This window comes from Cannabis sativa, chromosome 2 (genome assembly GCF_029168945.1).
Source record: "Cannabis sativa cultivar Pink pepper isolate KNU-18-1 chromosome 2, ASM2916894v1, whole genome shotgun sequence".
Lineage (NCBI taxonomy): Eukaryota > Viridiplantae > Streptophyta > Magnoliopsida > Rosales > Cannabaceae > Cannabis > Cannabis sativa.
Window position 1 is genome coordinate 57,571,974 of NC_083602.1, and position 27,959 is coordinate 57,599,932.

Here is a 27,959-nt window from a genome sequence, read left to right on the forward strand (position 1 = left end):
AATGCCAATTTCAATCATTTAATAACTAAAAATTAATTATTAAATAATAATGTCATTTAATGTATTTATTAATTAGACTAACCAAAGTCTTTTAATTAACAAATGTACCCTAGAAACTCTTTCTTCACAATTTTGCCCTTGCTTAGTGAAAATTCACAAACTAGACATAGTCTAATTTTAGAATTATAATTGATTAATCAAAATCAATTAACTGAGTCTTACAAGTAGTATTGTCTCAACTAGTATGGGGACCATGGGCCTATATATCCGAGCTTCCAATAAGCAGACCAAGAACTTACCAAGTAAATTCACTGACTTATTAATTCCTTGTTGCATCCACGGATAGAACTTAGAATTGCACTCTCAGTTATATAGAACGCTCTATATGTTCCACCATATAGATACGATATCAATTATCCATTGTTATAATCCCAATTGGATCAATGATCCTTTATAGATGATTTACATTGTATAGGATTAAATTACCGTTACACTCTTCAATGTATTTTTATCCTTAAAACACTTAGCCCCGTATAAATGATATTTCAGCGAACTGAAATGAGTACTCAACCATTTATCTCTGTTTAGCCAAGCTCGAAGGAAATCATCATTTCACTTACTATTTGCTAGATATAAGCTATAGATTCCATATCTATGTTTAGCGCTCCCACTCAATTGCACTACCATGTTCCCAAAATGTACGTATCACCCTGACCTAAAAGTAGGCTTAACTAACAAATCAAAGAACATGTGTAATACTCCTGAGATTGAACCTAACCATATCAGGATTACGATCATTTGATCTAGGATCAACTAGGTGATATTGAATTGAATAGATATTACGGTAAGTTTAATATATCTAATTCAAAGTTTAATATCGTTCCCTTCCGATGCACACTCCATGCATCCAACCCAAGCTTTACTTTAACCAATGCTCTGGAAAGGACATAGCACTTATCCAAGGTGCAAGTAAACTATGTTGTAGATTGTCATATCAGTTAAACCCTGTGTGTACTGATAAATCTAGGAGTATCTATTTAATCACATAATCTTGATTACTTTCCACTGTGCTGACAACACAATAAACAAGAACATAAATGTGAAAAGGGTTCAGATGAATTTATAAATCAAATAAACAAGTAAATGATAACATGAACCAAATGACACACAAAAGAGTGACGAAAATACTTCTGTTTCTTTATTGATATTTAAAGAATAAAGATTACATTGAAAAGGAGTTTTATTTAGGGCATAAAACCCAACAAAGTCACCTGGTGAAAAAGCAACAGTGACTCGAGGTAAAAACAAGGGTCTCGCTAAAAGGAATAGAAGATAAAATTTGGAGTTCATGCCAAGCTACTTCACGCATAAAACGACATTTTTTCTCGATTATTTCTTACAAAAATCGTCTATAACGACTTGAAACCTCATCCTGATTGGTTTTTATTAGATGATATCTAATCTGGGCATCGTTTATCTCAAGAATAGTTTTAGGAACATAAGTTTTGGATTCAAAGGGAAAGGCAAAATTTTTAGGACAATTAGTTTATAAGAATTCTGGGATTGTTTTTTCTGGAATAAATTGGGTCATGTTTATGGGCAAATATTATCCCGATTTCTGGAAAATCTAAAACAATTTAACCCAAGAATCTATGAGCCGAATAACCTAGATTTTATCCTTAATACCCTAAAATTATACAAACTACCAAAATAAAATTACCTAAAAATAACCAAATAGCACTATTAAAAAGATATCAATGAAGAAAGCAAGAATATGAGTTCAGAAAAGAAAACAATTAAGAAGATGAGGATGTATCACTTACCGTTGTGGTTGGAATTCATGGGCAGAGAAAAGCCTGATAATGGTATCTGAAAATCATGAGATTGAGTCTTGAAAATCTCTGGGATGATGATTGATATCGATTGAAATACGCAAGAAATATGTGAAGGACAATGAGGGCATGCAAATTTTAAGGAGAAAACAACCGGGATTTACAGAAAAGATTTTAAGGTTCGAAATACAAAAATGGTGAAATGGATTGTTATTCCCAATTTTTATACCTAAATTTTAATAACCGTTCGATCAAGAGAAATTTGATCTAACGGATGGAAAATTTGCGAAAGAGAACAGTCAGAACATTTAATGCTAATGATGTGCCTCGAAGTTCTGAACTACCAAAACCCAAAGCATGAAATTTTTCAAAAATGGGTTGAGATGAAAATACTCTTGTAATCATTTAAAAAGTTCTTTTTTAAATTAAAAAGTAATTTTTAAGGGGCAATTATTATACCCGAAATTCGGCTGTACTTCAGAAGTTGATACGTGTTCTACAAAAGGAATATGAATCAACTCTAAAGATATAATAATATTATATCTTTAATTGCATATTAAATAACTCGTTGTTCTTACGTAGAAGTTTGATAGATAATATTCAAAACTCGTTGACTATACGGTCAAGAGCGAGACAAGGATAATAACTATCGAGTTGAGATTAACGAGATGTATGCCTGCCTCAGAATATACAGATAAGAAAGGAATATGCATCCACTCGACCAGAATAAATGTAATAACATAACTGCCTTGCATCACACATAGCAAGAAGGTCACCTCACATTGCTAATACTAATAAAAGAATATGACGAGACGAGCTACTTCCCAACACTTAGTATTTTTCTTTAAGATGGACAACAGGGAAAACTCATGTCAGGCGAGATGTAACCTTCCACGTTAGCAATAACCGTTTAAGGGATAAAACTAATGAACGGTTGGGTAGTTATCAGATATTATTCCACATGTGATTAAATGAAACGTGGGGATTATTCACGTTTCATGAGTAGTTGTATTTGAATCAATCCCAAAAAAGGGTAACTGCCAACCTATATTCCTATAAATAGGAGCAGATTCCATGAAAAAATAGACGACAAAATTAAGAGAGAAAATATTATTATTCAAATTCTGAGATTGTATTCCGTACTCAATAAATATCCCTAATAATTTTTAACTACAAAACTACATAAAATATCTGGTGTTATCTGATTATTTATTACTTCTATATATTTCTGTAGAGAATTTATTACGCAAAGGCTATTTTATTTTAGTTAACAAAAATCTACGTTAACAGAAACTACTTGGTCGACCAATGCTATATTTTTGACACAAATAGTGGCAGTGGTCGACCACAATATGGAATGAGTTTTTTTGGCCAAAGTGTGTTTCCAACATCAATATGTCAAATACAAGTGAGAAAAGTCACTCAAGGGTCCATAATCCACACAGGCGATCACTGCCATCTTTTTGGCCAAAAAGATGGCAGTGCTCTCTTAACCAATTGGCCAAAGTGGTTTTGTAGAATTCATATCACTAAAATAAGCAAGAAACACCATCCAAGGCTTCCCATAAGCCATGGCTGATCACTGCCATCTTTTTGCTCCAACTGATGGCAGTGGTCTCCCGTTAGGGTTTCAGACGTCAAAATAAGGTTTTGGGGTCCCAAGACTCCCAAAATATGATTTACCATCAAAAAACAAGTTAAAACACACCCCAAGGGGTCTGAAAACATGCGCTATCGAGAACCCTTATTTGGTCGTGTCAGTGCTCGCATCTGGAGACAAATAGAATAAACTTCCCTTTAGTAAAATGGGCATAACACTCTCAAATTTTATCCAGATGACTTGGTTGGACTTGCATTGAAAATATCTTTTCAAGACGGATCTATGTCTTTCTCATAGTCATAGCTCAGTTCTAAAGTTATTAGGCTCAAAATTGGCTCACAAGACAGGCTAGTACACTTCACTCGGGAATTAAGTAGTGTAATTAAGTGTGGGATGTTGGAGAGCTATCTCACAGCCCATGTGGCATCATATGCGAGGAATGACACCCTAAAACACCTATTTCCAACATTTCTCACCAATTTTATGAATTCCAAGCCGAGATGTGGCATCCATTGTCACTGTTCTCTAATTTGGTGTATTTCTAGCTGAGAATAACTATTTTCCCAATGTTTGTGGGATTTTGGCCTAGAAATAAGTGAGATTTTTATAGATATTTATTTATTTGTACTTTTTTATTCATTATTGGGAATAAGATTATGTTGGAATTTTATGCCCTAATAAAACTCATTTCAATATAAATCTTATTTACTATCAATAGAAGATTAGAAATCATTTAAGTTTACGTGTAGTTTTCATGATTATAGTTTTAATATAGAATTTCTATTAAATCCAGAACATATAGTTACTCACAATTACAGTGATGTCATTACAGTGGAAGGTAATTGTGATTATATATTTCAAACTATTTAGTCTCATGATTTATCAGTGCACTAGATTTACACTAACATGATAATTAACAATAAAGTTTACTTATACAATGATATGTGAAATGTCTTTTCTAGGGCATTAGCAAAGTATACTAGTATCCGATGTATTGGCTATATATTGGACTGAACAGATATTAATAGTGGAAAAGATATTACAAACTTACCATTATATCTTTTCTAAGTCAATGTCACTTAGTTGATCTTAGATCAAAAGATCTTAATCCTGAGATGGTTAGATTCTGGCTTAATTGTACTGCATGTGTTCTTTGACTTGTTTGTTACAACTGACCACTTTGATTGGCCCAATACTTACATCTTGGGAATATGGTAGCGCAATTGAGTTGTAGCGCTAATCATAAATATAGAATCTATAGCTTCTATATTTATTTAGAAGTGAAACGTTGATTTCCTTATAGCTTGGCTAACAGACATAGATGGAAGAGCTCTTATCTCAATAATTATATAAATTTACTGAAATATCATTTATAAGAAGCTAAGTATTTAAGGGTAAAATATATTGAAGGGTAGAACAGTAAATTTGTCCCTACTCAATGTAAATTATCTATAGAGGATATTTGATTATTTAGATTGAAACAATGGATAATTTATAGCGCATCTATTCTTGGTGAATAGAGTATTGTATGTAATCAGGAGTGAAATTCTGAATCTATAGTGGAGTCAGGAGGAATTAATAAGATAGAAAATTTACCTAGTAAATTCTAAAACTACTTATTGGGAGCTTGGTTACATAGGTACATGGTCCCCACATAAACTGGGATAATATTATTTTGTAGTCTCAATTAATTGATTTAAGATTCTAAATAAAGACTATGTCTTATTTGTGAATTTTACTAAGGAAGGGCATAATTGAGAAGAAAAGAGAATTCAAAGTTTATTTATTAATTAAGAGACTTTAGAAGGTCTAATTAATAAATATATTTAAATAGTAATTTTATTTAATAATTAATTATAATTATTAAATAGATAGAGTTAGTATTTAAATAACTAAAGCAGAAAAATAGCATTACTGAAGAAAGACAAGTTTGTTTCATTAAGGAAGCAAAATAATGGCAAAAATCTAACTCATGGGCCTTCTAAGGGGCTTGGCCATGAGGGTTTGTTTTAGGTCATTGGATCTTTCAAATCAGCCCATTTAGTTCTAACCCTAAACCTAATGAATCCCTATAAATAGAACATTATGGCTTTTGATTCAAAGATAACCATAATAGACTCTCTCTTGTCTAACAAATTAAATTAAAAAGAAAACCTATTATTTTTTTTTATCTATAATTTCAAAATTCTCTTAGTGTTTATTCAAAAAAAAATTCGTAGTCCTTGGTATTGAGAAATTACCCACATGATTCAAAGCAATACTTAGCATAGTGAGGAAGATTGTGTAGTTTAAATTGTCAATTGAAGGAGAATCCAAGTTCAGATCTTGATCATACTCTGCAACAGAAAGGATCAAGGGTTAGAGATCTGAACAGATTGAGTCATATTATTCTGTTGCCATCAATGTAAAGTTTTCTATTACTTTTATGTGTTTATTTCGTTTTTTTAGGAAATTTATATATATGATGTAAGATTATAGAATTATAATCCAACATACATGTTAGTAAATCTAGATCCTGTTAAATTAATTTTCAACAACTAATCTCAGAGCCATCGTAATGATTTATTATCATTAAATATGGATTTAAAACTTTTTTTGATTGATTTGGATGTGTTCATGATAATTTTTGTGAGTTTGATGATTGATTGTGTTATTACAAAATTTTCTATAAAAAATAATTTGATTTTTGATCTGGAATTATTTTATTTGGAAAGTTGGTTAAAAATAAGCAAATTAGCCTTTTACAAAACTGAATTTGGATTTAAATTGAAAATGATATTTTGAAGTTTTGAAATTTTGCAAGGGTTAAACCCTAGATGCGCCCGCGGAGGCTTGATATTTTGGGACACTCGCTCGGACAACATTGCTCAAACAAGAAGCTGTCCGAGAAAGGTCGATAAACATTGTATTTGATGCTAGCTCGTGTGCCCAAATGACCATGCATGCATGGTGTCTTCTCGGCCAGCCTCTCCACATGCGCGCGCGGACAGTATGCATTGCATAATGTCCGAATTTTCTAATTTTTCAATTTTTTCAGGTTTTAAAAATCATTTTTTAATGAAATAAATTTCAATTTTTGGTAGATTTTTACGTAGATTCTTATTTTTTAAATTTAAATCTAATTATCAAATTAAAATTAATTTTCATTAATTTTATTATTAATTAAAAAAGATGCAAGATTGGACAATGTGATGTGTTAGGTGTTGGAAATATTTTACGAGGATCTAGATTTACTAACAAGTATGTTTCATTAACATCATAATATGAATTCTAAAACAATGAAATAAACACATATAAAGTTTAGGAAACCTTACATTGGGTGCAGCGGAATATAATGACTCATTCCGTTCAGATATCTAGCCCTTGATTCCTTTCTGTAGCAGAGCATTATCAATATCTGAACCTGGATCTCTTTCTCTCCTTCCTTTGATGCTGAATCTCCTTCTTGTTGGTTGATTTTCCACAGTCTTACAAACTATGATTGAGATACCACTTGATGTGTGTGGGCACTACTCTATCACTCAAGAATTTCGAAATTATTGAAGAAGAAAAGAGAAGAAGAGGTTTCGGCTATAGAGAATAGAAAAAGGCTCAAATTTCATCTGACAGAATTCTCAAAGTTAAGTGTGAATGAGAGCCATCACTATCTATTTATAGGGAACCACCTAGGTTTAAGTTAGAATTATTTGGCATTAAAATAATAAAAAAATAAATGATAAAACCCTATAAGTGTGGCCGGCCATGGGCCTTGGATAATGGGCCTCACTTATGCAATTTTGTTGTTTTATCATTTCTGCATCTCATTTTCTCAAAAACGCCAATTTTCAAATTCAACCATTTAAATGCCAATTCTAATTATTTAATAACTAAAATTAATTATTAAATAATATTGTCATTTAATATATTTATTAATTAGACATATAAAGTCTTTTAATTAATAAATAAACCTAGAATCTCTTTTCTTTATAATTTCGCCATTGCTTAGTGAAAATTCATAAAGTAGACATAGTCTAACTTTAGAATTATAATTGATTAATTCAAATCAATTAACTGAGTCTTACAAGCAGTATGGTCTCAACTAGTATGGGGACCATGGGTCTATATATCCGAGCTTCCAATAAGCAGATCAAGAATTTATATCTTAAATTCACTGACTTATTAATTCTTCGTTGAATCCACGCATAGATCTTAGAATTGCACTCTCAGTATATAGAACACTCTATATGTTCCACGATATAGACACGTCATTAGTTATCTATTGTTATAATCCTAATGTGATCAATCATCCTCTATATAGATGATTTACACTGTAAAGGGATTAAATTACCGTAACACCCTACAATGTATTTTATCCTTAAAACACTTAACCCTGTATAAATGATATTTTAGCTAAGTGAAATGAGATTTCCACCATTTATTTTCGTTTGATTAAGCTCGAAGGAAATCATCCTTTACTTTCTATTCGCCAGATAGAAGCTATAGATTCTATATTTATGTTAGCGCTCCCACTCAATTGCACTACCGTGTTCCCAAAATGTACGTATCACCCTGACCCAAAGTAGGCTTAACTAACAAATCAAAGAACACGAATAACACTCTTGAGATTGAACCTAATCATATCAGGATTAAGATCATTTGATCTAGGATCAACAGGTGATATTGAATTGAATAGATATTACAGTAAATTCTAATATATCTAATCAAAGTTCAATATCGGTCCCTTCCGATGTATACTCCATACATCCGATGCTGGTAAACTTTGCCAATGTCCTGGAAAGGACATAAAACTTATCCAAGGTGTAAGAATACCTATCGCTGATTATACCATGTCAGTCTAAATCGAGTGTTCTGACAAATCAGGGAATAAACTTTCGAACATATAATTAAGATTATATTCCACTGTGTTGACAACACTATAATCATTAACAAATTGATATGTTCTGGACTTAAATAGAATTCATACATTATGTACATATAATCATGAAATAAATCATGTGAACCATGCAACATTAAATGTTATTTCTGATCTATATTAATAAGTAAATCTGATTATATTGAAATGAGTTTTATTTAGGGCATAAAACCCAACAAACTCCCACTTGCACTAATATAAAACAAAATGTGCATTTCAAATAATCTCAACACCTTGATATTCAAATCAAGTGTAGTAGTAGTAAATTCCTCGTAATAGGATCTGAAAGGTTGAATTAAACACAACCTTTTCTCCACCATTACTCTTCCTTAATCACAAAATCATTGATAATGTGAAATTCCTCTCTATATGTCTACTCTTTTGGGATACTGGATTCTATACCTTTGGCAACTACTTCTTGGTTATTTAGGAAGTAACCCTAGTAGTTAAGGCAGGTTGGAACAGTGCCACAATTGTATAGAACTTTCCTAGGACTGAATAAGTACCTTTCCTGCAACTTTAAAATTCAGTCTCTCTCTGGTGGACTTAAAGATTTCAGATAGGTTTTTACACTACTCCACCCTCAGAGTAATCACCATCTTATCAGCAGAATTTCTAGCACAAAGGCAAGTCTCGAAATCTGATGTGGTGTAGTCTAAGAGTTTTAAACATACCCTTATTGACTAACATATAGTTCCTCTTCTTAATCTTAAGATTTACTTGATTGTCTTCCAATGTTCTTCTCCTGGATTAATCTGATACCTACTCATTACTCCCACTCAACAGCAGGTGTCTGGTCTAAGGCATACTAAAGCATATCTGAGACCTCTCACTGTTGATTTAAGAAATTCTTTCATGGCTTTATCTTTTCTGGAATAGTTGAGACTTTTCCTTAGATAAATAAAATCTATGCCTAGAAGTCGAAAAGCTTCTATAGATTGCTATTAGAAAGAAAATGCTTCAGCATCTTACTAAAGTAAGTTGCTTGCATTAGAGTAAGTAATTACTAGGTATACCACAAGCCATAGGTTTAGATAAACTCAAACCTATAATACTAGGAACAGGAAGTCTTGTTAAGTCCATTGAATAGACTTATACACGAAATTTCCTTTTATGTCCTTGTAATAGAAAAATCTAGGTTACTCCATGTGAATGGATTAAACCATAGTTCTCTTGGCTTTTCTTCTTAGTTTCTTATCTTGACAATCCATTACTTGTTTAAACTCAAAATGGATTTTAATCACTAGTGTCTTCCAAGTCATAAGAAGTGAAGTTCCTTGAAACTCTCCCACTACGATAAGGTACCGTGAATTATGTCTAAGAAAACTAAATGGTATTGACCTCTTCGGTTGTGTCAAAACAACATAGACAGTGGGATCATCATATGGAATAAGATGATAGAACATTTTTGGAATCAAGAAAAAAAATCTCCTTTATTTGCTACTTTATTTTCAGACTTAGTCATTTTCTTAGAAAAGTAGTATTTGTTTAAACAAACACTTTCTTATCTATTGACTATGGGATGGTCCACCCCTAATCACTTAGAGTAGCTAACAAACCATGGTTAATAGTTCTAGCTTTTCTTAAGATTTTGATTAGGCCATCCATGAATCTAGTAATGTTTTACACTAAGTACCCAACCATTGCATCATTCTAAAATTGTATTACCATAGAAGGATTTAGGCAACGACTAGTAACTAATCATCAATATGCAAATCGAAATTTCTGGGAAGGTGAGTTTGGATATAATTCAAAAATCATTTTAATGATCTTTGAACTGCATATCTACTAACTATTTCTCCACCCCTATCATTTCGCAAGATCTTTAACCACTTACCTTAATGGTTTTCACCATTGCTAGAAATTCATGAAATTTTTCAAACATTTCAAATTTCTTTTCATAAGGTATAATCTAGAGTGATCATTTTAAGAATACAACGAAAAACTCATATCCACCCCTGAATGTACATCCATCTGCGAATGAGATGAACTTACTTTCAGTGGATATAGGCATATTAACTCTTTGCAGAGATTGATCTTGTCAAAACCACTATGAATAAGATACAAATGCCATAGATTAATAAAAATAATGTGGTTTTGTCTTTTTGATGACTTATGTTTAGTTACATTAAAAAGTTCTTAGAATAGTGCAAGTGGATCCTGGTCACAGAATACTAAACTCATATTCCATACAGTTTGAATCCATTGATAGAAAATGGTTATTAAACACATGTGAAAGTGAAACTGTATTGTATTTAAAAAAAAATTATTTGGAATCTAAAACTTAAAGTCAAAGACTTAAATTTATACCAAATATACATGAGTAATTCTTTCTTGGACCACCACTACTAATATAAACTCTAAGTCAGATTTGCCCATACAAGTAGGAGATTTCTAAGATTGAGGACTTATATCATTGTGGAATAGAATTTCGGGATTATAATCATATGCGTCATTTAATTTCTGAAGAGAAAAAATAGAATGACATGAAATGATATATAGACCATTCATCTAATGATATGTTATTGAGCTAATTCGAAATGAATAAGCTAAGAGGAAATTAGGATAATTTCGTTGTTTAAATAAGAATCCAACTATGCTTCGATTAACGAAAGTCAAAGTAATCTTATTTATACAATCTTCTTGTTTCATATCGTAAAATAATAGTCTAAGGTGTCATCAATTGATGAACAGCTAGATGTTGCATATACAATATTTATCCTTCGAGATCTAACACTAATATGTTTGTCTAATGGTGAAAATCCATTAGGGATTTATCTCATTAGAAAATACAAACCAAGTTAGACTAACAATGAAGATTCGAAATTAAACTACAATTTAATAAGAGAAAATAACATGGTTCAATATAAATTCATACACAGTTCAGAAATTATCAAACATATAGCAAGTAGGAATGACAAATGAAAATACTAAAACATACAAACCTAAATAATTTCCAAGGTTTCCAACAAACTGATACAGTGTCTCGGTAGGCGAGAGTCAAAGTATCATTCATTGAATAGAGTTGTCAGCTCATCTAAAATGCATACCATTCTAGTAACCTTTTATTCGATCAAAATAAGAATCCAACGTTGTCCCGGTAGGCGAGAGTCAAGGTTATTCTCATTTTATGAGCTTCCACCATTGTTTCATGTTTTATAAGTTTATCTCTAAGTAGTCACCATAGGGGAGAGTCTAATAGAGACGAAAACTTACAAAACACTTATCAAATGAGATCTTACGGTGTTAAATGTGTTCAACGAATAACCATCCATAAGGGGGACGAAGTCTAGCGTCTCGAGGTTATATTGAAAACATTTAACTATTGTAAGACCAACAATGGAGATCGAATATCCTAATAATAATAAAGCTCATTATTTTTAAAAAAAAATTGTATTTTCTTCTAATATTTATTTTAATCAATTTATTTTAAATATATATATTTATTTAATTAAAATTACCAATTTAGAATGAAAAATTTCGAAATTTAATATTTATAAATTATACTTAGATGGATATGAAAATAACATGAATTATTTCCATCTTAGTAATAATTTCCAATAAATATTTAGAAAAATATTCAATTTAAGTTGTTACAAAATTAATTTAAATTAATTTACAACTCAAATTTAATTTTCTATAAATATACATTGCATTTCGAAAAATTGAAGTATTTAAGAATACTATTTTCGAAAAAATGCTTTAAAATAAAAAAAATAAATTCTGGAAAAATTATTCTAATTTAATGTTGGCACAAAATTAATTAATAAAATTAATTTACAACAAAAAAATATAATTTTCCTATTTAATTAAATATATAAGAAAAATTTAAAATATTTAAGTATCATGATGAAAATCAACTTAAATATTAATTTTCTATTTAATTAAATACACTAGAAAAATACTTCAAGCAAAAACAGATAATATCTATCTAGATTTTCATTGACTAATTAATTCATTTTCTAATTAAATATATTTTACTTCATTTATTTTAATTAATCATTAAATGAAAAAATCATTGATTTAAGTTGGTCCAAAATTAAAATAAATAATTTACAACTTTAATCTATTTTTCAAATAAAATTTGAAATTTTTGCATTTAAGAAATGCAGTTTCGAAATTGTGGAAAAAGATTAATAAAATAAAATAAAATATATTTTGAAAATTATTCAAATTTAAGTTATATGAAATAAGATTTCAAACTTAAAATAATTTTCAATTTTAATTAAATAACATGAAAATAACAATATTTAAGTATCATGATGAAAATCAACTTAAATATTTAAATTTTTAATTTAATTAAATGTATTAAATTCAAGAAATAAATAATTAAGTATAGAGAAGACTTAATTATTAATTCTAATTTAATACTAGGAAAAATATACTTAACTTAGATTGTACCAAAATTAATTATTAAACAATTAATTTCACAATCTATGATATTTTCCTAATTAAATATTAAAAAAAATAAATAGTACTAGAAATAACTATCTAGAATAATTTCATTTACTAAGTGTTTTTCTAAAATTAACTTTAAAATATTAAATGAAAAAATAAATTTCATATATTTTAAAAGTTAATTATGTTGCTAATTCAATTTTAATTAGGTTAGACTAATATAATTAACCTAATACAATTATTTAAATAAGGCAAATGGGCCTTCACAATTGGGGTAGTTCATGTGAGGGGGAGCTGGGTTCAGTATGTCGTACCCACTTCTATTGGCCCCCAACTCTCACACAAGGCCCAAAAGAGAGAAATTTAACCTTTAAATAAACAATTGTTATTCATTGAATAAGCCCAAATCTAATTGGGCCTAAATAAATTTACTTATGTCAAAATTTATTTTAGCAACCTAGTCCATTTACTTAGTAAAACTTAAATGGACTTCCTATATGCATCTAAGCCCAATAGCAAACATATAGGCTCACACAGGTCAAATGATTTGGATGGGCCCTATCATGTTACTAGGTTTACACAGATGAAAGAAATTGTAAAATTTACCTGTTACAAATTATTTATAAGATTTATTGACAATTGGACTATGATTAAAATTAGATCATTGGATCTATCAACAAGTTAATCATAACAATTTAGATCAAATAAATAATAGGTTTGTAAAAAAAATTTGTATATTAATATATAAACAAACAATACAAACAAATAACTGAGCTGGAATATCTCGAAAGTAAGCTAAAATATCTCAATTTTAAAATTTTAAAAAAAAATAAATTTTAAAATAAATATCTTAACCAGAATTCAAATTTAGGTTGTTAGAGAATATTTGAAAAATTCAAAAATTCAACAAACTCCTAAATTTCTTAAATTCTAACAAAAAAATTAAAAATATCTAACCAATTTTTCAAATATCAAGTTTATTCAAAATTTAAATTTATTTAAAATTTCTAATAAGATAATATAATAAAATATCTTGAATTTTAAATTTAGATATTTCATTATTATATTCTAAGTCTTATAATTTAATAAATTTAAATATTACATAAATAAACTAATTGAAAAATTTATGGTTTGAAACCCTAAAATATCTATTCAAACTAAACTAACCAATTTTTCAAATCTTCATGTTATTTTTGCCAAAATATAATTTTAATAAAAAAAATGTCTGATAAGATTAAATGTTAAACCTAACATATTCCTAATCTTATAATTTTAATTAATAAAATATATTTTGAAAATAACAAATTTGAAAAAGATATGATATGGTTAGCAAATTTTGAAATTAGTACAAGATTATTTTTAAAGATAATATTTTAATATCAAAGTAAGATCATTTAAAATTTTAAAATAATATCTAATCTTATAATTGAAATAAATAAAATAATCTAAAATTTTAAAAATAACCATAAGGCTCTTCTGTGAGAAATCAAATTTTCAAAATTCAAAGCCTACTAATATCAGAAACTAATTTAAATTAATTAAAAAATTAATAAAAATTAATTTTATTCTGAAAATTAGATTTTTAATTGAAAATTTAGATTCTACACAAAATTCTACTAAAATTTGGCTTTTGTTTCAATGAAAAACGATTTTTGAATTAAAAGTTATGACGAAAACAAGTTTGAGGCGCAGGGGTATGCAACGGAATGGGGTGTCTGGCCGAGCAAAGAGGCTGCAAACAGCCTCATTTGACCGTGGGACGTGGGCGCGAGCTGCCCTTCAGAGAAGGAGCTGTCCGAGCGTCCGCACGGGCGTGTGTGGATTCAAATCCTGATATTTTCGTTCAACTTCAAAAAATCATAACTAATTCATAAAAAATCCAAATTGGGTTCTGTAAAAGCCTAAATTTATTAATTTTTTGTCTACTTTCCAAAAAAAATAATTTCAGATCGAAATAAAAATATTTCAGTAACATATATTGCGATTTCTAAACTATCATCAAATAAGCACATAAATCACATGAAACCATCCAAATCAATGCAAAACATCGTTTTAATTCATATTTCATGAAAGTAAATCATTACCATGACTTTGATACCAGTTGTTGGAAATATTTTACCAGGATCTAGATTTATTAACAAGTATCTTTCATTAACATCCTAATATGAATTCTAAAACAATGAAATAAACACATATAAAGTTTAAGAAACCTTACATTGGGTGCAGCGGAATATAATGACTCCTTCCGTTCAGATATCTAGCCCTTGATTCCTTTCTGTAGTAGAGCATTATCAATATCTGAACCTGGATCTCTTTCTCTCCTTCCTTTGATGCTGAATCTCCTTCTTGTTGGTTGATTTTCCTCAGTCTTACACACTATGATTGAGATACCACTTGATGTGTGTGGGCACTACTCTATCACTCAAGGATTTCGAAATTATTGAAGAAGAAAAGAGAAGAAGAGGTTTCAGCTATAGAGAATAGAAAGATGCTCAAATTTCATCTGACAGAATTCTCAAAGTTAAGTGTGAATGAGAGCCATCACTATCTATTTATAGGCAACCACCTAGGTTTAAGTTAGAATTATTTAGCATTAAAATAATAAAAAAAATAAATGATAAAACCCTATAAGTGTGGCCGGCCATGGGCCTTGGATAATGGGCCTCACTTATGCAATTTTGCTAATTTATCATTTCTACATCTCATTTTCTCAAAAACGCCAATTTTTAAATTCAACTATTTAAATGCCAATTCTAATTATTTAATAACTAAAATTAATTATTAAATAATATTGTCATTTAATATATTTTTTAATTAGATATATAAAGTCTCTTAATTAATAAATAAATTTAGAATCTCTTTTCTTTACAATTTCGCCCTTGCTTAGTGAAAATTCATAAAGTAGACATAGTCTAACTTTAGAATTATAATTGATTAATTAAAATCAATTAACTGAGTCTTACAAGCAGTATGGTCTCAACTAGTATGGGGACCATGGGTCTATATATCCGAGCTTCCAATAAGCAGATCAAGAATTTATATCTTACATTCACTGACTTATTAATTCTTCGTTGAATCCACGCATAGAACTTAGAATTACACTCTCAGTATATAGAACGATCTATATGTTCCACGATATAGACACGTCATTAGTTATCCATTGTTATAATCCTAATGTGATCAATGATCCTCTATATAGATAATTTACACTGTAAAGGGATTAAATTACCGTAACACCGTACAATGTATTTTATCCTTAAAACACTTAACCGTGTATAAATGATATTTCAGCTAAGTGAAATGAGATCTCCACCATTTATTTTCGTTTGGTTAAGCTCGAAGGAAATCATCCTTTACTTTCTATTCGCCAGATAGAAGCTATAGATTCCATATTTATGTTAGCGCTCCCACTCAATTGCACTACCGTGTTCCCAAAATGTACGTATCACCCTGACCCAAAAGTAGGCTTAACTAACAAATCAAAGAACACGAATAAGACTCTTGAGATTGAACCTAATCATATCAGGATTAAGATCATTTGATCTAGGATCAACAGGTGATATTGAATTGAATAGATATTACGGTAAATTCTAATATATCTAATCAAAGTTCAATATCGGTCCCTTCCGATGTATACTCCATACATCCGATGCTGGTAAACTTTGCCAATGTCCTGGAAAGGACATAACACTTATCCAAGGTGTAAGAATACCTATCGCTGATTATACCATGTCAGTCTAAATCGAGTGTTCTGACAAATCAAGGAATAAACTTTCGAACATATAATTAAGATTATATTCCACTGTGTTGAAAACACTATAATCATTAACAAATTGATATGTTTTGGACTTAAATAGAATTCATACATTATGTACATATAATCATGAAATAAATCATGTGAACCATGCAACATTAAATGTTATTTCTGATCTATATTAATAAGTAAATCTGATTATATTGAAATGAGTTTTATTTAGGGCATAAAACCCAACATTAGGTTCGAATGAGAGGATTTCTACTAAATTCATTTACCCTTAATTATGTTCAAAGGATAGGTGCTTTGGCTGGAGAGATTACTAAGGTTAAGTGGAGTGATGCCCAGAAATCTGTTCTAAATCGATATGTTTGAGCTCGAATAGGATTTCCAATAGCAAATAGTATCTTTGAGGGGCGTTTCATTCCTTTTGGTGGCCAAAATAAATGAATACAAATTATTGAATGGATGCCCGAACTTTGTTTTTGGTGTGGAGTTTGGGGTCATGAGTAGGGGAATTATTAAGCGGAGGAAGCCACTGAAATTGATGAAAATGGATTGAGAGTTCCTCGATATGGTAAGTGGTTGAATGAAGATGATCCAATTCCTAACTAATTCATGGCGCATCAGTTTCTTTAGGCATGATTGGGTCAAGGTGGTGAAGCAGATGCAACGGAGAGACAGGATGTAGGAGAGCCAAACGAGATACGTATTTTCAGGAGGTGCGGTTAGAAGTGAGGATCATAGCGGCCCTAAGAAATCAATAAGCAATGAATACTGGTGGCCCAATTGCAGTTGAGGGGACTGTGACGGTTGACAGAACGATTGGCAATGATGGAGGGCAAAAATTGTAGAGGAGATGCAACTACATTCTAAGAAAGATAGTGAGTTTCAATCAATGAGTTTGGGCTTTCTAATGGACCCAACCCAAAACATCAATGACACTTTGCCAAATTACCCAATTAACATCAAGAAAACTTTTATTGAATTGGGACAATCCACTCACTCACAATTAGGTCCATCATCAAACATATCGAGAGAGACAAAGGATGATGTTGCGGAAGAACTGGAACAGAAAAAAAAAGGAGCGATTTAAGGATTGAATGAAGAAAGGGAAAGAGAGAAGAGTTCAGGTTTCTATAAAACCTACCACAACGGTTGATCAGTGTACACCTTTATCGGGTGTGCTTGGAAGTATGGCCTTAACTTTCTGGAGGCTAATAACAACTTGTAGGTCAGCTTTTCCATGAGTGGGTATCAACTTTTAGCGTCGATTAGTCTTTTACTGATGTAGTATACAGGGTGTTGTACACCGTCTTCTTCTCTTGTTAGGATAGCACTCACATCATGATCTGTGAGTGCTAGGTACACGCCTAGCTCTTCATTGTCTAGGGGTTCAGACAATACAACTGGATTTTTTAAAGATAGAAAAGTTTATAAGTATATTAATAGTAAAAAAAAAACATAAGATCAAAAAATAAATATTAAATTATTTAAATTTAAAATATTAATACTTTGGGAAGAGTCAAACAAAAATAATAATTAAAAAAAAAAACTATAAAAAGATAAAATAGTTGAATCAAAACCAAAAAAATCCATTCATTGTTATACACAGATTATAAATTATAGATAGATTATAGATTAGCATTAAAAAGAAAAAAAAGTTTCACAACTCCTCATGGTTTGTGAAAAAAGAGGAAGAATAATTATGTAAACATTCACTTAAAGACTATGCCTCTTCTTTCCTAGCAATTGTGAGATTGTGGCATTATATACACCCAAAATGTTCCATTTGGGAATTACATAAAATCTTCATATAGCTTATTCATTTTGTAGATCGTAAGGATATATATACGAGACCTAATTAATTATGTATATGTTTATATGAGGAAACTTCCCTTTAATATCTTCCGTGTTAACCTAATTTTCCTTAAGAGAACTGAACAATAATACGGCACTTAAGATTTTATCATTTTCCTCTTTTATTAATTTATTATAATTTTTCATTTGTATATAGATTTATTTACTATACAATGGTTTATAGCTGAAAAATAAAGGTAGGTTTATGTTGATTATGGTTGTGAAAATTCCAGAAAAGTTCTTTTTATATATGTATACAGTATATAATAGACGTGGTACTTGTGAGATATATGTATTTATGCATTTTGAGTATTGTTTTATAATAATGAGCCAAGCTGATACCAAATACAAGTAAAACATATTGCATGTACGTGGTCACAGCTAGAATTATTCAAGATGATTATGTATAATTATTATATTTATAATATTATATTACATAATGTATGTAAGTACATTTTCCCTTTTGTCATGCATTAACCAAAAATTGGTAGATGCAATAAGTAATTCACTAAATCATGCCCACCTTAATTCAATAATGACGATCTCATCGGACATCCATGTTTGTTATGCCTATTAATCTTGTATAATTTTACCAATAGAGGAACATAAAACATGAGAACTTTTTTTTTTGTGTCTTTAAAAAAATATTAGAGTATTTTTTATTAAATTTTTTCTTATATATTTGTAATATTTAGTTTCTATATCATGGTTTTTTTAAGAACTAATCTCAATATTTATGAGTGCATTGATAATAAGTGATTTTTTTTTTTAGTAATATATAGATGTATTTTCTCCATTGATTTTTAATTTGGTTATTCCAAATAAGTCGTTTTTGATTTAGTTATTTTTATACAAATAGTTTTTGTGTATTAATTTTAATTTGATTACATTACAAAACTAATTTTTCAGTTTTAAAATTTTTAATTAACTAACAAATGTAATTAGTTATGATTTAATTTTTATTGAACCGTCTAGCCATTAATGAAAGAAACTGAGAACCAAAGAAAGAGAAGAAAAGGAAAGAAAGAGAGAAAACAGAGGAAAGAAATAGAGAAGAAAGAGTATCTCAATTCATTATGAAAGAGAAGAGTACAACTTATATACAACCAACACAATCGAACTAACAACTAACATGACATCTAGGATAAGCAACAACCAGCTAACAAACTAAGACAGTCTATAACTAACAACCACTTCTCTAACAGACACTCTAACAGATTGCCTTAACACCTCCCCTCAAACTCATAATTGGATGACTCAATTTTGAGTTTGTGTCTGAAATCAGTGAATCGTTGGCTTGAAATAGCTTTGGTTAGTCCATATGCAAGTTGGTCATAAGCTACAACGTGTTTGATTTGCACCATCTTGTTTAGAACCTTTTCACGAACAAAGTACATAATCAAGCTCTATGTGTTTTGTTCGAGCGTGCAAAACTGGGTTTTGTGTAAGCATTATCGTACTCCACTACTACAAAATCCACTATTCACGTCGGTCAACGCGACTGTTCATCGCGTTGACCGACGTGAATAGTACTATATTCAATATATTCGTCATTTTTAAAATGTCACAAAAAATAAACAAATTGCGTCGGTTCTATGTTTGTCACTAATTACCCAACCGACGGTAAAAGTCAAGAAATTAAAAAAATTCGTTCATTATTAGCGTCATTTTAAAAGGCTCACTCAAGCTTTGTGTGGCGTTTTAAAACCGACGGTAAAGAGATTGTGAGTGTGAGAAAACGACGCAAATTCTCCTTTTGTTCACTTACCCCCAAAAAGTCGAATACACTTTCATTTTCGAGCTCTTTTTTCCCTCTCTGAACAGCTCTCTTTCCCTCTCTTTCTCTCTTGCGATTTTGAAGGTTTGAAGGTCTCTCTCTTTCCCCTCTCTTTCTCTCTTGCGATTTCAAAGGTCTGAAGCTCTCTGTGATTTCGAACCGGCGATTTTCCCACCTCCGTAAGTCTCTCTCTTTCCCTCTCTTTTTCTCTTGCGTTCTCTCTCTCTCTCTCTCAGTCTCTCTGTGTAGGTTAGGGGTGTTTGAGAGGTTGATTTGGCGACTATCGTATGAATCTTTCTTTCTTAATCTCATTTTTTGTTGTTCAATAATGCGATTTTCTCTACTGGATTGCTAATCGAAATGAGAGAAATAGAAAATTGGATTTCAGAATCCTGAATTGATTATAATTTAGTGCAAGCAAATTTAAGTCTCTGTTTGAACTCATAAGAAATTTCATTGTGTTTCTAATTAGTCTAGACTGTCGTTAGATGAAAGTTATCAACTCCGTTCTTAGGGTTTTTTTTTATTACATTCCAGCTGCCTTTTTCGGGTTTCTGTTTTCCATTTTGATGAATTGTGAAGATTGAAGTTGGGTTTGTTATGTTTTTTTTTTTTTTTGCAGAAATATGGAAGAGATGATTTGAGACTTAAATCTATTCAACAGGTAGATTAATGATTCATTAGTGTTATCTGGATGTGCTTCAATTTTTTTTTTCTACTGTTTTGGAATTGCCTTACTATTTTTGTAACAGTGAGTATTGGGTTTTTTGGTCTGTTTCAAATGATTGTGGCTATTATCACCGAAGTGGCCCTTTCCTCTTTTGTTTAGTAGGCCTGATATCCATAAAAATTAATTGTTTTTACTAGCTTTCCCCTCAACAATTTTGATGTCAAGGCTTTATGTCAAAATTGTTCCACACTTGAACTTTGTTTGGCCATGCACGGATTTGAATTTTGAAATTAGGTGTCTCGGTTGTAACAGAAATTATATTGTGCTCTGTTTTTTATGGACCTTTTATGAAAAATTTTGTTTCTTAATGGAAGCATAAGGACAGAGAGGTCATACATGTGTTTGTATTTGTAATTTTAATGTATAAACTAGCACCAATTAGGTCTGTTTTGTTGTTGTTGTGGTGAGAAGTTATTTTGTGTTTGATATTGATGATAACTAGATAGAGAGATTTGCTATCTTTGGCTATGGAAATGGAGGTTAAGTCGAAATTTAGTATTTCAAATTAGAAAAGTTTTGAGTTCTTAATTTCCAGAAACAGAAGAAATAAAGTTTATTTTTTTTATTGAACTGCACATGACTTAAATTCTCATGAGTAGATTATGAAATAGGGGAAAAGTGGTCTCTTTATTTACTTGATTAATTAGGGAAATTTGGATTCAAACAGTCAAGCTAAGTTAAGACAATTAATTAATATTAAAAGTCGATATGGGGGACCAACCTAAACCAGTCAAGCTAACTCCAAATACAGCTTAGAGAGATGACATTGATAGCAACTGGTCTTGACTTGCCATACTAGCTTTATTCTCACATGTTATGCTAGTCTATAAATAGGAGGAGGGAGTCTATTGTTAGTTGGGGACTAATTTTGTGATTGGTATTTGTAACCAGCCTTCTGGCTTTGATCAAGTACAAAACTTTCTTCTTTCATTCAAGATCTGTGTTGTGTTGTAGTGTCTATCAGCCAACCCATTAATCTAACCTATGTGCTATTTATTTAGTCTGGCTTCAGAACTTGTAGTTAAATATAAACTTTGTAGTGTAGTCTTCACAGCTGAAGTATGGCATACTTAAAAGAAGTCTTTATCTGTATTTCAAAGAGGACTAAAAACATACTAAATCTAAACGAAGAGACAGTAGAAGAGTTAATGCTAGTTTAGTGGTATGATACACATGTTTAGATTTGATTTGAGCAAGCTAAAACTATTATATACACACTACTGATCATAAATATATCATGTGAATTGTATCATGTATCACTCTTTTGGTACCCTACTAGCTTTATTCTATCACTATCTAATTGCTAAAATCACATGCTTTCATTAATGCATTATTATTTATCTTTCTCTCATTATCACAAGATCTCATTAATTGGTTCAATTTTCTTGTCTGCTTTCAAATGTGACTATGAGCCTCTCCTCTGTAAATTCTGACCACTTTTCTTTCATTTTTTCTTGGAAATTCATGTATGTATATTTGTAGCTGAGTAAGGTGATTTCATATTTATTTACAGACCAGAGAATAATGTAGTAGTAGTTCTGTCATTTTTTGTTTTGATGCTGTATTATCTATTTGTATAATAAGATTTGAATGTGTTTTCTTTTGTATATTATGCTATGGTTTATATATTTTGTACAATAAAAATACAATAAATCATAATAACGAATCTTTCTAGTTTCTTCAAACTTGCCTCATCATCTCACAATTATTAAAATTGTACATGATTTTAGGTTGACTTTAGACACTTAAGTAACTTTAATGATTTGTTAATAATATTAGGGGTTGTTTCAAAATTACTTTATTTACTTAGTCTTGCATTATAATCCATAAGCTTCATTTACATACACAAGAATCAATGGATAATTAGTTAATCTAGTAGGAAGATATTCCCATACATGATACTATTTTTTTGAGGTGTATTTTTGAGTTTTACGATAGTAAAATTGAAAAGTACAAATAATGGTGATTAACTCTCAAATATATATTTATTTATATAATTGATGTTTGAATTTGATGAGTTTTGAAAGTAGAATAGTTGGAGTTATTAAATTGAATTATTTTATTAAAAAGTTTAATATTTAAGGAGTAAAATAAGTTTTATTTGATTTAAAAATTGAATTATTAAAGGTGTTGATTATTTTAATTTGATATATTGGTCATATTGTTATTTTAATTAATGTTTTTTATATTTTTTTTATAGATGAGTGATTAAGTACAAGGTTACCACTTTTTGTTATCATACATACGATATAAGTTTTATAATTATTGATATTAACACTAGTTGGTTGAATTAAGAGTACTTTTATTCACAATGCAGCTTTTCAATTGTGGTAGTATCTTTCGCAGAAATTGCTTGAACGCTAGCTTGGAATTGGTAAGCTACTCAAACTTTATTTTTTTATATTTTGTAAATCCTAGAAGAGTTTGAATATCCTAGATATTCATCCATAGTGAAGTAAGTTCTGGAATTGCATGACTGCGGTCGGATGGGTGGTAATATTTGTACTGTTAATTATAGTTTTGTTTGTTTGTATTATTGTGGATGTTTTAATAGATTAATTGCATGTTTAAAATTTTCGGGAACGTCCGAATTATAGATGTTATGCTGTCGAAATTTCAGTAAAAATTTCAGTAAGATTAGTATCACTACAAGAAAAAATACTTTTTATCATACCAAAATAGTGTTATGAAAATTTACCATAATAAATAGTTGGAGGTACATATCCAATTACAATGCAACCACAATCTATGAAACAATACACATAATTTAAAACAACAAAACATAAATAGAAAAGCCCACAATACATTCTAGAATGCCTTCCTAAAATTCATTATGCTGTCAAATGAATTCTCTCTTAGTTATTGTTGTATTCTCATAAAATTCCTTTTTTCTTTTTGTTGTAGTGTATTTTATTGAATTAATTACGTTAAGTTGAAATAGAATTATTTTATTGTATTAATTAGGTTAATTAAATTGTTTTTTTGTTGTTTTGTTAGAAGTTTCGAAATGGATAGAGATTGGATGAGTGCGAATAGGTTAACATATCTTGACTGAATTAACATGTTTTGTTCTGTAGTGATCACTAGTTGACAATTATGATTCATGCCAATACTCAAAGTGTTGCATATCTTGACTCGACGAATGACTTTATCCGAACTGATATTATGAAATGTATCCAAAAGTAAGTTATAATTTTTTAAATTTAGATTATGTTACAAAGCAATTCATTAATTAATTTCTTTTTTGTTTAGTGCTGTGGACATGTACAGGATCGAAAAAAATATACGAAACAAGGGTCCAGTAAAAATCAACCAATACACGTGTCGACAGTAGCCGGATGGAGTACAATGTGGTTATTATGTTATGAAGATTATCTAGAGTTTCATGACAGTTGTTAATCCTGCAAGTTTTTTGAAAAATCATGTAAACATGAATAACTACTCTTCTTTATTTAGTTTGTATTTTAATTATATATACTTTTAATATAATTATTAATGTTTTTTTATCTTTTGTTTTACAGTTCAAGTTAGATGCTCCCTATAGTAACGAGGAGATCAATGCCGTACGGGATGAGTGGGCCGAATTTGTGAAGCCTTTGATTATAGATTAAGTACTTAAGGTTACTACACTTTTCTTATAATACATGAGTAACAAGTTTTATGATTATTGTTATCTTTTGCATATATTATTAGTTTATATTTAGTTTACGATATACATGGAATTTAAGTTTTAGAATTGATTTTATTAACAATTTTGGTATTGTGTGATTAGTTAATAGAATCGATTACTAATTTTATATAAGTTTTCGAAATGTTATTTTAATTTTTTTTGTATTATGTATTTACTATATTATATAGAGTTATTCTAAAATTTGATAATGCAGGTGGGGAAAATTGCATGAAAAATTTGCAATTTTCCCTTACTTATATTTGTGCTTCATTTTATAAGTGACGCAATAAGTAAAAAAAAAAAAGTATTTTTGTAATAGATATGGCATTTTTAAACCGACGAAATAAGTTTTTTGTGACAGTTTTAAAATGCCATGAAACATTTAGCGTCATTTTTTAACTGACGCTTAAAATAAAATAGAAAAGTAATTATTTAGCGTCGGTTTTCAAATGACGAAAATTGTATTTTGCGTCTTTTTAAAAACGACGCAAATAAAATACTATTTACGTCTACGGATTATACGTCGGTTTTGTAGACCGACGCAAAATCTTTATATGTCACTTATAAAACGACGAAAATACCCCTTTTTGTAGTAGTGCTCGGATTATCACACCATATTGTAGGAGCTTAAGGAAGCTCGATATGAAGTTTAGAGAACAAATAATACAGCCAAGTTAACTCTGCTGTGACATTTGCAACACTGTGATACTTAGCTTCTGTGCTTGACCGAGATATTGTCTGCTGCTTTTTGCTTTTCCAGGCAATGAGATTTGATCCAAGGAAGATTGCAAAGCCAGAAGTCAACTTCCTATCATCTGGATCTGATGCCCAATCGGCATCACAAAAGGCAACCAAGTCACAAGAAACTGGTTTTGTGAGATGAAGACCATAGTTCATTGTACCACTAATGTACCTTAGTATTCTTTTAACAGTTTGCCAATGAGTGGTGAAAGGGTTTTGCATGAACTGACAAACCTTGTTTACACTGAATGATAGCTCATGCTGAGTGATAGTTAGGTACTGTAAAGCACCAACAGTAGAACGATACATTTGAACATCTGCAAATGGTTCCCCTTGGTGAGCTGATAAGCGAAGACCACTAACCATTAGAGTTGGAGAAGGTTTACATCCCATCATTTGAGCTTTGATAAGTAGATCTCTTGCATACTTTGCTTGACAAAGATGCATCCCATTACTGGTGTAGTTGACCTCAATGCCAAGGAAATAGGAGAGAAGTCCTAAATCCTTAAGAGAGAACTACCTATTGAGGTCTGAAATCAATGTTGTCACAGCAGTAGGATCACTCCCTGTTATTAGAATATCATCTACATACACAAGCACAAGTGTAGTAGAGTGACTAGAGTGATTAATAAACAAGGAATGATCAAATTTTGAGGAAACAAACCCAAAGGACAACAAGCACTGTTGAAGCTTGTCAAACCATGCCCTAGGAGCTTGCTAAAGGCCATATAAAGCTTTGTTCAACTTGCACACCAAGTGTTCTTGACCAGGAACTTCAAATCCAGGTGGTTGAGTCATGTATACCTCCTCTTCCAGCTCTCCATTTAGAAAGGCATTATTCACATCAAGTTGCCTTACACTCCAACCTTGCATTAAAGCTAAAGTGAGAAGCACCCATATTGTAACCGGTTTCACAACAGGACTAACAGTCTCTGTAAAGTCAAATCCTGCTTGTTGATGGAATCCTTTTGCCACAAGTCTTGCCTTATGCTTTAGAACACTTCCATCAACATTCTCCTTGATTTTATAAACCCATTTTCATCCAATAGCTTGTCTCCCTTCAGGAAACGTCACAAGAACCCATGTTTTGTTTTTGGCAAGAGCCAGAATTTCATCACCCATTGCATTATTCCAATGTTCTTGTTGAAGGGCTTCCTTAAGTGTTGCTGGTGGTGGCAAGATTAGTCTGAGGTTGCTGGTTCCACTGCTGGTTTTGCTGAGTTGATCCACTTCTGGTTCTAGTACCCGACTGTGGTCCTAAGAAGGATTTATCAAACCTATAGAAACAATCATAGGCAGTGTGACCAAAACGCAAGCATAGCTGGCATTGAACTCTCCTGTTAACATTCAGATTCATGTTAACTCCAGATTTACCACCTCTATTGACAAAAGCATTACCTCTGTTTCCAAAGTTTTGGCCTGAACCAGAACCATAATCACTGCTACGATTAAAGTTTCTATTACCAAACTGACCTGTAGGATTGCTAAACTGAAAATTCCCCCGACCAACCTGTTGTTGCTTAAACCTCCTAAAGGCCAGATTAGCTTCCATTATCGAATCTTGATCATTTGTAACCAGGTTTGCACTCGGTTCCATTTCCTTTCTGGATTTCTCAATTCTTGATTTTGAAGCCAGCAATAAAGCTTCAATCTCCCCTACTGTGTAATTTTCTATCAGAGTGTTCGATGATATGACAAAAGTGTCATATTCGCTTGGCAGCCCTTTATAAATTGTAGCAACATGATCACGGTCACTAAGCTTTTCTCCTACAGATGCAAGGAGATCCACAATCTATTTCACCTTCAGCAGATAATCATTGAGATTTAAGGTCCCTCTCTTCAAATTCTGCAACTTCGTGCAAAATTCGAGAATCTTTGATAAAACTTGTAGTGTAAAGTGTTTTTCCAATGTGGTCCAAATCTGTCGAGAAGTGTCATATCCAACCATTCTTGTGAGGAGGCTTTCTGTCATAGAGGATAGCAACCATGAAATAAGAAGCTGATCCTTAATCTTTCAGTCAATGAAAGCCTGATTCACTCTATTCTGGTCACGATCTTTATTTGTCAAGAACTCGGTTGGAGGTGGTTCTTTGATGAACTTGAGCAGCCGATTTCCTTTAATTTCAGCTAGGACTTGCTGCTTCCATAGAAGGAAATTATGGTCATTCAAACGAATTGAGATGTTGTGATTGAAGTAGACCGGTTCTTGCATCTGAATATCTTTGGTGTGATTGGCTTGAGAACCATTATCGCAGGGCCTAAGCTTGCTGTTGTGTTATTGCCAAGAGTAGCCATGTTAGCACTAAGCAGAGGAAAGTGCTCTGATAACATATTGAACCGTCTAGCCATTAATGAAAGAAATTGAGAACCAAAGAAAGAGAAGAAAGGGAAAGAAAGAGAAAGAAAACAGAGGAAAGAAATGGAGAAGAAAGAGTATCTCAATTCATTATGAAAGAGAAGAGTACAACTTATATACAACCAACACAATCGAACTAACAACTAACATGACAGCTAGGATAAGCAAAAACCAGCTAACAAACTAAGACAGTTAATAACTAACAACCACTTCTCTAACAGACACTCTAACAGACTGCCTTAACAATTTTGTAAGCCGTTAAGAACTCATATGTAATATGTCTTTTTTTTTTCTAACTAGTTTTTATGCTTCAATTATCTTTTAATTGT

General features: G+C 30.8%; 1 long non-coding RNA gene across 1 annotated transcript; it reads left to right on the forward strand.

Moving 5' to 3' along the window:
* The first annotated feature begins 20,134 nt into the window (after positions 1 to 20,134).
* Positions 20,135 to 24,686, forward strand: LOC115694710 (uncharacterized). The gene is made up of 6 exons (XR_009686315.1): positions 20,135 to 20,312; positions 20,756 to 20,797; positions 23,181 to 23,237; positions 23,941 to 24,045; positions 24,116 to 24,287; positions 24,385 to 24,686. It is a non-coding gene; the product is annotated as an uncharacterized LOC115694710 (long non-coding RNA).
* The last annotated feature ends 3,273 nt before the right edge of the window (positions 24,687 to 27,959 follow it).